This window comes from Tursiops truncatus, chromosome 3 (assembly GCF_011762595.2).
Source record: "Tursiops truncatus isolate mTurTru1 chromosome 3, mTurTru1.mat.Y, whole genome shotgun sequence".
Lineage (NCBI taxonomy): Eukaryota > Metazoa > Chordata > Mammalia > Artiodactyla > Delphinidae > Tursiops > Tursiops truncatus.
The window spans coordinates 99,683,176-99,696,636 of NC_047036.1; the positions used below are offsets into that span (position 1 = coordinate 99,683,176).

At 32.7% G+C, this 13,461-nt stretch overlaps 1 long non-coding RNA gene across 1 annotated transcript in view; it reads left to right on the forward strand.

Moving 5' to 3' along the window:
- LOC141278215 (uncharacterized) overlaps positions 1 to 11,698 on the forward strand; it is a 225,865-nt gene extending 214,167 nt beyond the window's left edge. The window contains exon 5 of the long non-coding RNA XR_012330562.1: positions 9,988 to 11,698. This is a non-coding gene — a long non-coding RNA (uncharacterized lncRNA). The remainder of the gene's footprint in view (positions 1 to 9,987) is intronic.
- The last annotated feature ends 1,763 nt before the right edge of the window (positions 11,699 to 13,461 follow it).

The following is a 13,461-nucleotide window of genomic DNA, read 5'->3' on the forward strand; positions in this document are numbered from 1 at the left end:
CTCTATAGGGCATCAGATATCTGGTTATATCCTTGAAATATCTAATAGCGATTCCTGAATCAGTTTTTTACAATTTCTTTGAGAGCAATTAGGTCCCAGTTCTAAGTTTTGATCATAATAGTAAGGTGTACCCTGACATTTTACTTACTATAGTTGAGACATTTGATGTTATTTCATATCTAAGGTTTAACAATGTAATATCTTGTAAAAGAAAGAATTAATTTAATAATCAACAATGGGGATAACTAGAAAAACTTTGAGGTGTTCATATAATGCAATGGTATACAGTAATAAAAATAATCTAATTTATATTTATTAACATGAACACGTTATATCAATCGAAAAGAAAAGAGTGTAGTACTGAAAGGAGGATACAGATAATCTTATTTATTGCAACTTAATATTTAAACGTACTGAGACCTATTAACAATACTAACAACAATGATAATAACAATAACATTTGTTAAGCACCCATATGCCAGACACTGCATGAAGCACTTTACATTGTTTATCTTACCCAATCTTGACCCTAACCCTATAAAGTTATAATATGGGGAAAATAAATTGCAGTGTTTAATCAGAAAGGCCAGATAACATACACAAGGACACCAAACTATTATGTGGTAGAATTAGGACCTAAGGAGGCAGTCAGGTTCCAGAGCATGTACTCTCATCCTCTGGTGGAGACCAAAACATTCAGGTTATCACTGAAGGATGGGCTTATCTATGAATTTAAGTGTTTTTCCTTAATTGTTTTCTTATATTTGTTCATAAGCATGTGTCATGAGTCCTAAGAATTACTAATTTTTCTTTTGTTCACAAATTATCTGATTATTTATTCATTCTAGAACTTGAGCCAGGATGAGGATGAAGCTCATCAGGCTACAATTTCACGGTGTCTTGTTTCACTTCTACTCAACATTGCAAAATGTTTTCCATTCATGCGTACATTCTTTTTTTGGGGGGGAGGGTGGATTTACCACACTTTTATTACAAGTAGTCAGTGAAAAAAGGCTTTGAATAGCTATTTCTGTTTTTTTCTGTTTCTTGGTTTGTCCACTTTTCTTCTCTCCTTTCTTTTTCTTCTTAATGAGAACAGTTTTTTTCTATGACAAACAAACTTTCATGAAGTTTTTAAAGCAAAATTAAGTCCCTGCTTAGGTTTACTGATGTTCTTCAAATTAGGATTTGAACTTTATTTTTTCTCTATGAACAGAACCATGCTTATATTTTTTAGTAGAAATTATTGTGTACTCACTAGTGTCAGGTACTGTTCTAGGAAATGGGAATAAAGAAGTTTACAAAACAGATAAGATCTCTTTTTGTGAAGCTTATATTATAGTAGGAGAAAATAGACATGAACAATTATGGAAATATGTATTTTTTATCATTATATTGAGGAAAACAAAACAGAATTATGTAGTAATCATTGAATAGAGTGTGGTAGTTGGTTGGTTGGTTGAGGAAGGCTTCTCTAAGGGGGTGATAATAAACAAAGACCTGAATGTTTAGAAAAAGACAGCCATGTGAAGACTTCACAGATGAATATTTCAGAGGAAAACAAAGTACAAAATCTCTTAGGTAGAAATGAACTTGGCAATTTTGAGGTACAGAATTAATCTCTCTAGCCTTCAGTTTTTTAGTGCAAGGACTGTGAAAAGATATGAACTATTTTATAAAGGCCTTAAATATGATCAGGAATGTCTATTATCAGAAGTCTAAGGTTAAAAGAAATATAGTAATATTAATTATGTTTCTTTTAAAAAAATTAAGTCGTTTTTATCCACATTCAAAGGAGAAAGAAATCCAACATGCAGAGCACCCCACATTAACATAAAAATCAAAATTCTGGCAATCCATCAAGAATGTGATAGAAATTAAACAAAAGGAAAGCATGTAAAAGCTGTCCTCATTATTGTTGTGCATTAATTCTTTTGTTCAATTATATTGGCAAAATAGACTTCAAAACCAAGCAGATTAATGATCCTAAAAGTTTAAGTTCCCTCTGAAACTACAAAATTGTCTTGTGTTCTGCCTCCATCTGGTCTTAGCTTTTTATTTTACGTGTCATTATGTATTCAGCATTCAGTTATTGCAGTGAGGAGCATTTCTTTAGGAAAAAATTGACTGTTGCCACCATAGTAAAGGGACTAACACACTACGATTCAATTGAACCTTTGATGTTTGTTGTTTTTTATATATGGATTTTGAAAAGGAGTCTCACCAACTCCTCATATGGCTACGTTTTGACCCTCCTCTCAATATGGTCCAGTTTATGCAGCAGAAAGTTTTGTTTCCTAACTCTTAACTTAAGGACTTTCACACTTAAAAGCTTCATATGAATCAACTTTGCCCATCAGTGACATAGAGTATTTGAATCCCTTCATAGTTCTTTTAGCCTCAGGCATTAAAGTTGCTTACATGGATTTATTTTTAAATTCTGACATATCATACAGTTTTCTTTTTTTGTTTTTTTTTTTTTTTTTTTTTTAGTTTATTGAGAAATAACTGACATACATCCCTGTGTAAGTTTAAGGTATACAGCATAATGGTTTGACTTATATATACAACTTGCCCTTTCTATCCATCAGATTCTGTATCTGTGGATTCAACCTGCCATGGATCAAAAGTATTAAAAAAAAAAAAGTTCAGAAAGCTCCAAATAAAATCCCTTGAATTTTCTATGTGCCAACAACTATTTACACAGCAATTACACTGTATTAGATATTATAAGTAACCTAGAGATGATTTAAAGTATATGGGAGGATATATGTAGGTTACATGCAAATACTACGCCATCTTATACAAGGGACTTGAGCACCCACAGACCTTGGGTTTTATAGTGGGATCCTGGAATCAATCCCCTGCAAATACTGAGGGACAAGTGTATTGTGAAAAGATCACCACAATCGGTTTAGTTAACATGCATCATGTAGACACAATAAAAGAAAATTCTAGTGATGAGAATTCTTAGGATTTACTCTCTTAACAACTTTCCTTTGTATCATGCAGCAGTGCTAACTATTGTCACATGTTGTACATTACATCTGTAATACTTATATATCTTATAACTGGAAGTATGTATCTTTTGACCACTTTTCACCAATTCCTCCTCCTCCTCTCCCATCCCACTAACCACAAATCTGATCTCCTCTGCTGTGAGTTTGGTGAGTTTTGTTTTTGCTTTATTTAAAATTCCACATAAAAATGAGGTCATACAGTTTTTATTTCTCTGTGTGACTTATTTCATTTAGCATAATGCCTTCAAGGTCCATCCATCTTATTGAAAAGTGTAGGATTTCCTCATTTTTTATGCCCAAAAGTACTTCATTGTATTTCATTGTGTTTGTGTATATGTGTGTGTGTATACACACACACACACACACACACACACACACACACACATATATATATATATATATATATATATATATATATATATATATATACCACATCTTCATTCATTCATTCATCATTGGACACTTAGGTTGTTTTCATATCTTTGCTATTGAAAATAATGCTGCTCTGAACATGGGGGTGCAGATATCTTTTCGTGTTAGTGTTTTTGTTGCCTTTGGATATATTCCTAGAAGTGGAATTTCTGGAATATAGGGTAGTTCTACTTTTCTTCATAATGTTTCTACACTGGCTGTACCAATTTACAATCAATCAACATTGCACAAAGTGTTCCATTTTCTCCATATCTACACCAGCATTTTTTATCTTGTCTTTCTGCTGATGGCCTTTCTAACAGGTGTGAGGTGATATCTCATTGTGGTTTTAATTTGCATTTTCCTAGTGACAAGACTTGTGATGTTAAGCATCTTTTTATGTACCTGTTGACAATTTGTATAACTTCGTTGGAAAAAATGTCTATTCAGGTCCTTTGCCCATTTTGTAATCAGATTGTTTTTGTTGCTGTTGAGTTGTATGAGGTCTTATACATTTTGGATATTAACCCCTTATTAGGTATGTGGTTTGCAAATATTTTTTCCCATTCCATAGGCTGTCCTTTCACTTCGTTGATGGTTTCTTTTGCTCTGCAGAAGCTTTTTAGATTGATATAGTCCTGCTTTTTTGTTGTTGGTGGTGCTTGTTTTGTAACTTGTGCTTTAGGTGTGATATCCAAAAAATCATTACCAAGACCTGTATCAAGGAGATTTTTTCCTATGTTTTCTTGTAGGAGTTTTACAGTTTCAGGTGTTAAACTTAAGTCTCTAACCCCTTTAGAATTAATTTTTGTGAGTGGTGCAAAATAAGGGTCCAGTTTCATTCTTTTACATGTGAACACCCAGTTGTCCCAACACCATTTATTGAAAAGACTGTCTTTTCTTTATCAAGTGTTCTTGGCTCCCTTGTCAAATATTAGTTAGCCGTATATCCTTGGTTTGATTTCTGGGTGCTTAATACTGCTCCATTGGTCTATTTGTCTGTTATTATGCCAATATTATACTGTTCTAAATACTAGAGCTTTATAGTATAGCTTGAAATAGGAAATATGATGCCTCCTACTTTGTTCTTGTTTCTCAGGAATTTTTTTGCTATTCAGGGTTCTTGTGGTTCCATATAAATTTTTAATTTTTTCTATCTCTGTAAAAAAAAATGCTGTGGGAATTTTGATGGGGGATTGCACTGAATCTATAGATGGCTTTAAGTAGAACCTACATTTTAACAGTATTAATTCTTCCAATTCAAGAACATGAGGTAACTTTGCATTTATTTGTCCTTTTCAGTTTCTTTCATCAATGTCTTATAGTTTTAGAGTAGAGATCTTTCACATCTTTGGTTAAATTTATAAGTATTAATTTGATGCTGTTGTAAATGGGATTATTTCTTTTTCAGATAACTTCTTGTTAGTGTATAGAAACACTACTAATTTTTGTATTTTAATTTTGTATTTTGCAGCTTTACTCAATTTGTTTAGTTCTGACAGTTTTTTTTGGTGGATTCTTTAGGATTTTCTGTATGTAAAATCTTGTCATCTGCCCATACAGTTTGACTTCTTTCTTTCAAATTCTGATTTATTTTATAAATTTAGTATACTTCCAAATTTTATTTGCTAGTATTTTGTTGAGGTATTTTCATCTATAGTCATCAGAGATACTGGCCTATAGTTTTTTTTAGTAGTGTCCTTGTCTGATTTGGGTATCAGGAAAATGCTAGCCTCATAAAATCAGTTTGGAAGCATTCCCTCTATTCTTTAAAAGTGTTTGAGGATTGGTGTTAATTTCTCTTAACATGTTTGGTAAAATTCACCACTGGGGCCTGGGCTTGTATTCAATGGGAGATTTTTGATTACTGATTCAATCTCCTTACTAGTAACTGGACTATTCACATTTTCTATTTCTTCATGATTCAGTCTTGATAGGTTGTATGTTTCTAGCAATTTATCTAGTTATTCTTGGTTATCCAATTTGGCATATGGTTACTCGTATTAGCCTCTTATGATCCTTTGTATCCCTGTGGTACCAGTTGTAATGTCTCATTTTTCACTTATAATTTTGTTGATTTGGATCCCCCTTTTTTTTTTTTTTAACCGTCATTAGTCTTTCCTGGTCTCTATTTCTACTCCAATCTTCATTATTCCCTCATTTTGCTAACTTTGGGCTTGTTGTGTTCTTCATTTTCTAGTGCCTTAAGGCATAGAACTATAAGGCATAGAACTAGTTTGTTATTTGGGATCTTTCTTGCTTCTTAATGTAGGTATTTATTGCTATTGCTTTTCCTGCGTCCCATAAGTTCTGGTATGCTGTGTTTCCTATTTATTTGTCTCAAACTTTTATCCATTGGTTATTCAGGAAAATTTTGCTTAATTTTCATATATTCATCAGTTTTCCTCTTGTTATTGATTTCTAGTTTCATGCCATTGTAGTCACAGAATATACTTGGTATGATTTTAGTTTTCTTATATTTGCTAAGACTTGTTTTGAGGTCTTAGAAAATGTTACATGTGTGCTTGAGAAGAATTTGTATTCTGCTGTTGTTGGATAGAATGTTTTGTGTACATCTGTTAGGTCCATTTAATCTATAATGTTGCTAATATCTGCTCTTTCCTTATTGAGTCTGTCTGCATGATCTATCCATCGTTGAGAGAGAGTGGGACACTCAAGTCCCCAAGTGTTAGTTTTCCTTTTAGCTGTATTAGTTTTTGATTTATTTATTAAGGTGCTTCAGTGTTGGGCACATAGATATTTGCAATTGACAAATCTTCTTGATATATTGACATCTATCATATAATGACCTTTTTTGGTCTCTTTTTTAAGTCTATTTTATCTGGTATAAGCATTGCTACCTCTGCTTTCTCAGGTCAGCATTTACCTGAAACATCTTTTTCCGTTCCTTCACTCTCAGTCTGTGTCCTTAAGGCTAAAGTGAGTCTCTTGTAGGCAGCATAACATTGGACCTGGTTTTTGTTTTCTCTAATCCATTCAGCCATTTAATCCACTTACATTTAAAGGAATTATTTAGATGTAAGGACTTACTATTGCCATTTGTGAATCGTTTTCTGGCTATTTTGTAGATCCATTGTTCCTGCTGTCATTTTCACGTTTTGATATTTTTTTGGTACCTTAAACTTACAACACACTGTCTTAAACTGATAAAAACTCATCTCACATTTCAGGTTATTGCTGTTATAGTTCATGTAGTTCTCATACCATGTAACTAATAACAGATTATTTTATTTATGGGTTATTTCTAATACATTAGTTTTTTAACTTTTAAACTAGAATTGTATTATGCACCACCAGTGCCCTATTACGAACTCTACCATTACCAGTGAGTTTTACACCACCTTTTTTTTTAATGATATTAATTAGCATCATTTACTACCACTCAAAGAACTCCATTTAGCATATCTTATAAGCAGGTCTACTGGTAATGAACTTCCTTAGCTATTATTCTTTTGGAGAGTCTTTACCTGGCAAAGCTGTCCTTCAGAACTGGAGGAGACAGAAATTCTGAGTTGAGAGTTTTTATTTTTCTTTCAGTATTTTGAATATGTCACCTTATTCTCTCCTGGCCTAAAAAGTTTCTGATAAGCAGTCCATTGATAGTTAGGGAACCCTCATAAGACTTCTTTCTTTTGTCTTGCTGCTTTTAAAATTCTGTCTTTGACTTTTAACAAGTTAATCATAATTTGTATAATCATAATTTGTAGCACTATTTAGTTTCAACCCATTTTGGGTCCTTTGTGCCTCATGGGTCTAGATGTCCATTTCTCTTCCCAAGTTCAGGAAGTTTTCACCCATTATTGCTTTAGGATCCATTATTGCTTTAGGTATACTCTCTGTCCCTTTCTCTTCTGGATTTCCATAATGCAATTTTTTTTTCTTTTCTTTGTGTCCCAAAGTCCCATAGGCTTTTTTCACTCTTTGCCATTCTTTTCTTCTTTTTGTTTCCCTGACTGGATAATTTCAAATGCCCTATCATCCAGGTGGCTAATTCTTTTGTCTGTGATCTAGTCCACTTTGGAAACACTCTGTTGAATTCTTCAGTTTCTCTATTTTTCAACTCTATGATTTCTAGTTGATTTCTAGTTGTTTATTTTTTGATGGGTTTTATTTCTCTGTTAAACTTCTCATTTTGTTTGTGTTCTTATAGTTCACTAAATTTCCTTACGAGAATTATGCTGAACTCTTTGAGCATTCCATTACTTTAGGGTCAGCTACTGGAGCTTTATTAGTTTTTCTCAGTTCCTTACATTGGTATCTGCATATTTGGGTAATTAGGCCTCTATCCCAGGTTTTACATGTTTGCTCTGGCAGAAAGAGACCTTCACCAGTCAGCCCAATACTAACTAAAAAAGATACATGCGCCCCCATGTTCATTGCAGCATTATTTACAATACCAAAGATATGGAAAACGCCTAAGTGTCCATCAACAGATGAACGAATAAAGAAAATGTCAAATTATATATATATATATACACACACACACATATATAGGAATATATATATGTAGGATTGCAATAACGTGGGTGGAACTTGAGGGCATTATGCTAAATGAGATAAGTCAGTGAGATAAGTCAGACAGAGAAAGACAAATATCATATGACCTTATTATATGTGAAATCTAAAAAAATAAAGAGCTCTTAGATACAGAGAACTGATTGGGTATTGGAGGGTAGGTGAAATGGGCAAAGAAGGTCAAAACTTACAAGTCATGGGGATGTAATGTACAGCATGTGATTATAGTTAATAATACTGTATTGTATATTTATAAGTTGCTTATATAATAGGTCTTGAGTTTTCATCACAAGAAAACTAAGTCTGTATAGTGACTATTTTGCAATATTTACAAAAATTTAAATAATCCTCCACACCTGAAAGTAATATAATGTTATATGTCCATTAGTCCTCAAAAATTGGCAAGAAAACAATGCAATAGAAACTTCAAAAATAAATATATGTCCATAGTACAGGAAAAGATGCCCTCCATCATTAGCCTTCAGGGATATACATACTTCAATTATAATGAGATAGTATATAATTTTAGAATTTAGGCTAGCTAAAATTTAAAACACTAAATATACCAAGTATTGACAAGTACATGGCACAATTAGAACATATATACATTTCTGAAAGTATAGAAAGTATAAATAGTTCAATACTTTGCAAAATCGTTCTGCAGTATCTTTTCAATTTAAACATACACCACCATATGACCTATCAATTCCACTTGTAGGAATTGAAAAAACTCAAAATCCTTGTATGCTTGGGGGTGGTAATAGTGATATAATAATATCATACCACACAGTATGGAAAGACTGAACTGCTTCCACAGGAAACAAAATATATTAATCTCAAAAACAACATAATATTAAATAAGCAAAAGAAGAGTACATTCAATATGATGGTTTCAAAAAACATTTCAAAAAACATATGTATCCCAACCCTGTGCTTTTTAGGGATGCATGCATATTCATAAAATGTGCTAGGGATGATAAACACATTAATTGGACTATCAGATTTGTAGACAAGAGATTCAGTAGGGGAGAGAATAATAGTACTGAGGAAATTGTTTCACAACTGAGTGTCAGTTACATGGTGTTAGATAGGTTACAAATATTTTACATTTAAACTAGTCTATAATAACTAAATGTAAGACATAACTTCTAGTTTCAATAAATATTTCTGAGATAATATATTATGTGTATATATAGCTAGCAGGTTAAGTCCCAGTTCATTGAATTCAAAACCTAAATTTAACTGTACTTCATGTAATCATATGTAGAGCAGATTTTTTTTTTGTACAACTTAAAAACATACAAAAATGTCAACTGTTGCCTATAGATAAATATAATTTCAGGAAAAGTATTAAAATAACTATTACTCTGAATTTGGATTTATCATTCTCATGTATTTTAAGAAGTAATGCTATTCAATGTTTCATCATTTGTCCTCAGGATAAAGTTTAAACTTTCAGTTGCTATTCAATGTTTGACTCAAGCATTCCTAATCAGTGTCATTTTTGCTTGTTTTCTCTCTCTCTCACACACAGATTATTTTACTCCTGTGCTTATAATATCTTTTGATCTGGGTTTTTGAAATGCTATCTACATTCAGAAAACTTTACCTCAATCCTCATATTGCCCTCAAATCTTCTGTGGCACCACTTCCTTAAAATCTTCATGTACTTTTATAAATGTTGTTAGGTGTTGTTCCAATGTGCTCCTACAACATTCTGCACTTACTTATCATTGCACAATTTACTATTTGTCCCCTCACTGTGATATAAACTTGAGGACCAAGACTGTTTCATTTACTGTTATATACCAAAGACCTCACATACTATCTACAAGTACTGTGTGCTTCATGTGTGTTGTGGAATTAATAAATACTTGTATATAGCCTTTTCAACTTCAAAGTATTTTGCCTAATTCAAGCATTTTTATTTGATAAACTGCTAATTGTTACATTGCACTTATGATAACGTTTTTAGCCCTTGAATTTTCAAATGTTTTCTTCTTTCTTTTTCATTGTACAGTATAATACTTTAACTCATCTTTTTGGGGAGCAACTAAGCCCGTGCATGACAACTACTGAGCCCACGCATCACAACTACTGAAGCCCGCATGCCTAGAGCCTGTGCTCTGCAACAAGAGAAGCCACTGCAGTGAGAAGCCAGTGCGCTGCAACTAGAGAAAGCCCACGTGCAGCAATGAAGACCCTTGATATATAAAAATCTATTGCATTTTTATACACTAGCAATGAACAGAACAATCCAAAAATGAACAATCTCATTTACAGTAGCAACAAAATAGATAAGTAGAAATAAATTTAGCAAAAAAAGCACCCAACTCGTACAGTGAAAAATTCAAAATGCTCAAAGGTATTAAAGAAGATCTAAAAAAATTGGATGATATCTCATATTTATGGGCCCAAACATTTTAAAATGACAATACTCCCCAAATTGATCTATATATTCAACATAATTCCTATCGGTATTCCAGCTTTTTTAATCATAAATTGACAATCTGATCTTAAAATCGATATGGAAATGAAGATCCAAGACAATCTTGAAAAAGAGGAAGAAGTTGGAAGGCTCACACTGCCCTATTTTAAAATTTACCACCAAGCTAGAGTAATCAAGACAACATGGTACTGACATAAGGATAGTGATATAGATAAATAGAACAGAAGTGAGAGCCCAGAAATAAACTTTCACATTTATCAATGATTTTCAGTCAGTGTGCCTAGACAATTCAGTGAGGAAGGACTAATCTTTTCAACAAACAGTGCTGTAACAACTGGATAGCCACCTGTGAAAGAACTCATTTGAACCTCTACCTCACACCATATACAGAATTTGACTCAAAATGAATCACATGTCTTCATGGAAAAACTCAAACTATAAAACTCCTAAAAGAAAATATGAATACATTTTCATTACTTTCTATTACGCCATGATTGTTTAGCTGTGACACCAAAAGTACAAGCAATAAAAGAAAAAATAGTAAAATTGAAGTTCATCAAAATTTAAAACTTTTGTGCTCAAAGAATACCACCAAGAAAGTAAAAAGACAATACACAGAATGGGATAAAATATTTTCAAATCATATTTGATAAGCAACTTGTATCTAGAATATGTAAAAAAATTTATAATTCAGCAACAAAAAGAAAAATAATCCAATTAAAAAATTATCAAGGGGTATGAATAGACATTTCTCCAAAGAACATAAACAAATGGTCAGTAAATACATGAAATGATGCTCAATATTTTTAGTCATTAGGGAAGTGCAAATCAAAACTACACTGAGATGTCAGTTGACACCCACAAGGATGTTTAAAATCAAAGACAGTAACAAGTGTTGGTGAAGATGTTCAGAATTTGGATTCTTCATCTATTGATGGTGGGAATGTAAAATGGTGCAGCCACTTTGTGAAATATTTTGGCAATTCCTCAATGTGTTAAGCATGCAGTTACCCTATAACCCAGCAATTCCATTGCTAGGTATATACCCAAGAGAAATGAAAACATATGTCCCCTTGTACATGAATTTTCATAGCATTATTCATAATAACCAAAACTGAAAATATCTTAAATGTCCATCACCTTGATAAATGAATAAACAAAATATCTGTACAGTATTCAGTCTAGGCAAATCCATAAAGACAAAGTGGGGCTGGTGCAAGTTCAGAAAGTGGCTGAGGAGGGAGTGGAGTGGGAATATGGAATGACAGCTAATAGGTACAGTGGTTTCTTCTTGGGGGGATGAAAATGTTCTAAAAGTACATTCATTTGTGAATATATCCCTCTTGTCTTCAGGCGTACGGACAGCAGAAGTTAGTTCAAGGGTACTGCACTATGCTTTGTAGTTACCTTATTAAAGCACCTCCATAAATAGACTTTTTGTAAATAAATACTCCTTAATTTAACTAGTTTTTCAAATGCCATTGATTTTTCTGTTGGATCCCCAAATGATATGTAGTAAAATACCTGATTGATTATTTTGGTGTGGGGAGAAGAGAGGATTGTATGATTGTATTCACAACAGCAGGACCAATAAGTCAAGGTCTTTTTGAGAGCTAAGACACAAAAGTATATTTTCCTAAGAATCTATTTAAACTACACAAAGTAAAATAATTTTATAAATCAGTGTGTAGATTTAATTGTGCCATACTTTGCTGTGATTCTATTGTCTCACATCTATTACTTGGAGGAAGTTCTATTAATTTGCTTTTTTATTTCAAGAATGTACATTTTGGTGGTACATAAGATTCAGAAAATTCTATTATGTACAGAACGTCAACCTGAACTTTATTGCTAGTGTAGCCAACTTAAACAATGATATAAAGGTATGTTACACTAACCTTAGTAATAATGATACATGGTCCAGACAACAAATAAATACAGGAAAATCCTTGCTCCCCAAGAGAAAGATAGACATTTCTTGGCATTTCACAGTAACTGTGTCAACAACACCCACATAGAGTATGTCCATCCACATATCCTCTAAAGTTGAACATATCTCCTCTGTAACTACTAGATTATTTTCCCTGTGTGGGACTCTGGATTTTAAATGCCAAATCAGGGCGAAGATTAATTGTTCACTGAGCTACTGACTGTTCAAAGTATATGACTCCCAATACCCTTAAGGACTTTGTCTCTTTGCTAACAGTTTGAAGGGATAAAACCTTTCCTAGTAGATTAAATGATAACTCATAGAACATATTCTTGAAAATAATAATTCTATCCACAGTAGTTGGAAAGCTCAACGAGATAATCAAAAATATGTTCTTCATTTGGGCCAACGTTGTGGATACTAAATCCCATCCCCTTGGGGCAAAACAAACAAACAAGTTTATATTTCTTAGCTAAAGTCATTATTTAAAAAAAAAAAAAGGCATTGGATTTCATTTTGCCCACCAGAGGGTATCTGTACCATTGCTAACACTTCGTGCTGTTTCTGGATTAACATCATGGGTATGGTGGTACAATCTATATCTAAGCTAAAAGAAAATTCCAATATCATATGATATCACTTATATGTGGAATCTAAAAAAAATGGTACAAATGAACTTATCTAGAAAATGGAAATAGAGTTACTGATATAGAAAATAAAATTATGGTTACCATGGGGTAAGGGGTGGGGGAGGGATAAATTGGAAGATTGGGATTGACATATACACACTACTATATATGAAATAGATAACTAATAAGGACCTACTGTATAGCACAGGGAAATCTCAATACTCTGTAGTGGCCTATATGGGAAAATAATCTAAAAAGGAGTGGATATATGTATATGTATAACAGATGCACTTTGCTGTACACTTGAAACTAACACAACATTGTAAATCAACTCTACCCCAATACAAATTTTAAAAAAAAGAGAAAAAATTCATACCGGCTCAGTTCTTGCAGCTTACAAATTGCTTAAATCAGGGAAATATCAGATCATAGTTCTGGAAAGCCTTCAATATCCTTCTTACAGTATTTTTAGTTATACTTATTGTT